General features: G+C 35.7%; 1 pseudogene; it reads left to right on the top strand.

Moving 5' to 3' along the window:
- LOC102852145 overlaps positions 1–848 on the top strand; it is a 3,040-nt pseudogene extending 2,192 nt beyond the window's left edge.
- Positions 849–3,586: the final 2,738 nt, after the last annotated feature.

The following is a 3,586-nucleotide window of genomic DNA, read 5'->3' as shown; positions in this document are numbered from 1 at the left end:
CGATTGGCAAGGATAGAGCAGGGTTTCGGGCTGTTGTACATAGGGTCACTATGAGTTTCAAGTGACTCGATGGCACATAACAACAACAACAATTATATTTGGCCAATTCTTATGCATTATATCCATTATCTGTTGTTATGTAAATAATCCCTCAGGCAGGTTTTCAGAGGCGGTTAATCACACAAGAGGAGAATGCCCACTCTTCACTCGCAGAGCAGCTGGTGAACTATAATCATGTGCTTTCAGGATTGCAATGCAGCTTCTCGCCAGTAAACCACCAGATCTTCCTGTGGATTATCTGGTGCTATTATACTAAAAATATCACGAATAGATAGTTTCAGAAAAACAGAAATTTATTCTCTAACATCTTTAGATAATGTTGTTGTTGTTGATTGCCATTGAGTTGAGCACAACTCATGGCAACTCTAGGAAAAAAAAGGCCTGAAGCCTTTCTCTAGCTACTGTAATTTATCAAAGCTCATAGCGTTTTCAGAGGCATGTTGTTTAGGAAGTGGATGCCCCTAGGCTTTGTGTACCTGCCCTAGGAATTTCTCAGCACAGGAGCCTGGGCCTAAAGAGGCCATGCTACCACCAACCTGTCGCAACTACTACCGCTAAAACTTGTGGACATATGTATAGAATCAAGGATTCATAGTGTGATGAAGAGTGATAAGGAAATCGTTGGCACGCTGCTAGGTTTTGATGACTTTGTCAATATGGTCTTGGAAGGTGTCACTGAGTTTGAAATCACATCAGAAGGAAGATGAATTACTAAATTAGAGCAGATTCTGCTCAATGGAAATAATATAACTATGCTGGTGCCGGGAGGAGAAGGACCGGAAGTATGAGTGGATTTTCTTGACTGATTGCTAGCTTCTATTTTGTTTTATAAAGGCAACAAAATGGAATTTTTTTCTAAAAAATCTTTTTAATCTTGAAATTCTGTAATGCTAAGTTTCCTTTTATAGGGAAGTATTTTGAGATAAATTGTAAATGCCAATTTTTATAAGTTAATCATGATTACTTTGGGAGAAAAGTAAACAATTTGTTGTTTGTAGACCAAAATAAAAATGTTTTTTTTTTTGGTTAAAAAAAAAAGAATACACTCTGTCCTTGGGTTCTCTTTCCCAGTGGTACTAAATTTCCCGTTTTGTTGCCTTGAGTAATTACCTCTACTCCTGCCTTATTGACATAACCTAATCAGGGTGATACATATTTTCAGGGGACAAAACCCAATTTATGAAACCTCTTCCCTTAGTAATAATATTTCAATTGATGAAAATTCAGAGCCCCAGGAGAAAAGCTAATGTATGTTCAATAGAAATAATTGAGCAACAGCTTTATGAAAGAACTATATAAAAGTGTACTGTCATTGTAGTTAGGTACCCTTAAGTGATTTTCTTTTTAAATTTAATAGTGAATACACATGTCAAGGTAGAAGTGCTCTATAAGGTTATAAGATTTTTTGTTAGCAGTCAGGTATTGCACATCAATTCAAAAGGATGAGGTTCGAATTTACCAGCAATTGTACAGGGTAAGGATGAGTAATCTTCTCCCATGTTATTAACTACCCCTGAAAACCCACTGGAGAGTCATCTAGGAGTTGGTCCCAACTCAATAACATACAAAAACAACGAAAAGATTTATAGGAGCAAATTTGCAGGTCTTTCTTGAGCAAAATAGTTATATATATATATATAGATATATATATATCTATATATATATATCTATATATATATCTTTGAACCACTATACTTTCTGTTAGAAGGTAGATACTGCAGAATCGGGCAACAAAATGTTAAAAAAATGAACAAGGAAAGGGATTTTTTTTAAACTAGGAATAAAGGGAGGCTATTGTCATTTGAGGATCTAAAATGTGGCACAGTGAGAGGAAAACTACATAGACAAATGCAATTGGAGGGTGGCAGGGGTTACAGGCTTAGCAGCAAAGGACACTAATGGTCAATCTAAATATTGGTTCAAGTTTATATTGGATTTTGGTTTTGGTACTAGGTGTTTTTTGAGTCAACTACACTTCATATAGACTCTTTGAATAACAGATGAGAACCTTACCATACCATGTAAAATCATCACAATCTATATCATGCTGAGATCCCTGCTTGCAGTTATTTTATCTGTTCATCTCATTGAAAGTCATCCATTTGTTTGCTGAAAGTTATCTACCTTTCCCTACACAATGTCTCTTCCCAAGTATGAAAAATCATGCCCAAAGGAAGTAAGATGAAGTTTCAAGATTCTTACATCTGAGGAACACCCTAGTTGCAATTCCTCCAACACAGATTTGGTTGTTCTGTAAGTCCATGGAATATTCATATTTCTCTCCAACATTATGATTCAAAGATATTATTTTTTTCTTCTGTCTTCTTTATTCATTGTTCAATTTTCAGATGCATAGGATGTAATAAGAAAAGATTGCTTTTTTTAAAAAAATCATACTGGTTTATACAGAGTTGTTAAAGTCCATATACATTGTTATTCACACCAGATTTTCCTCTGTTCTTTTGCCCATCCCTCCCTCCATCCATCAAATTAAGCCCCCACCTTCCTTCCTTAAATCCTCATACTCATTCTAAAAAAATGATCTTACACAGTATTTTTCTTTATGAGACTTAGTTCAATAAGCATCACGCTCTCCAGTCCCTTTCATGTTAGGTAACATAATTTGCAAAATCATTGCTCCTATGTGCTGTATAGTATTCCATTGAGTGAATGTATACCTTAGTCTTTAATATTTTTGTCCTTTATTGCTTTGAAGAGGTTGTTGACAACAGGTATCTCTAATTCAATGGATTCTTTGACTTCTTCTCTGCTGTTACTATGGGTACTGATTGTGCATCCAAGTATAGTGAAATTGTTGAAATCTTCAATCTTTATTCCATTTATTGTAAGTTGACTTTTGATCCAGTGATAAGGAGTTTTGTTTCTTTGATGTTGATATGTAGGTTTAATTGCTTCACTTCTTCACTTTCTGCAAATAAGGTGTGCCATCTGCACAATGCATGTTGTTGGTGAGCCTTCCTATTCTGATGTCACACTCTTCTTCACATATCCCAGCTCTTAAATTTAATAGGTGTGGATAAAGGATACAGGCCTGATGTACACCTTTCCTGATTTTAACCCGTGCAACTATTCCTTGCTCAGTTCAAACATCAGCTTCTTTGTCTAGGCATAGGTTTAGAACGAATACAATTAAGTACTTTTGACTTTCCATTATTCTCAATGCTAACTATAATTTGTATGATTTGTACAGTCAAATGTCTTTCCTTAGTCAATAAAACACATATAAACATCTTTCTGGTACTTTCCGTTTTTGACCATGATCAACCTGAGAGCAGCAATGATATTCTGGTGCCACAACCTCTTCTAAATCCAACCTGAACTTCTGGCAGTTCTCTGTGGATGTACAAATACTTTTTTAATAATCTGCAGCAAAATTTTACTTGAATACTATGTTAATGAATGTTGTTGTTGTTGTTGTTATGTGCCGTCGAGTCGCCAGCGACTCATAGCGACCCTATGTACAACAGCCATAAACTCCACTCTGTCCTGTGCCAATGGCACTGTC

Source organism: Elephantulus edwardii, unplaced genomic scaffold (assembly GCF_000299155.1).
Source record: "Elephantulus edwardii isolate Elephantulus edwardi_28Jun2011 unplaced genomic scaffold, EleEdw1.0 scaffold00158, whole genome shotgun sequence".
Taxonomy (NCBI): domain Eukaryota; kingdom Metazoa; phylum Chordata; class Mammalia; order Macroscelidea; family Macroscelididae; genus Elephantulus; species Elephantulus edwardii.
Note: the sequence above shows the minus strand (reverse complement) of the source record. Positions and strands in the feature narration are given on the sequence as shown.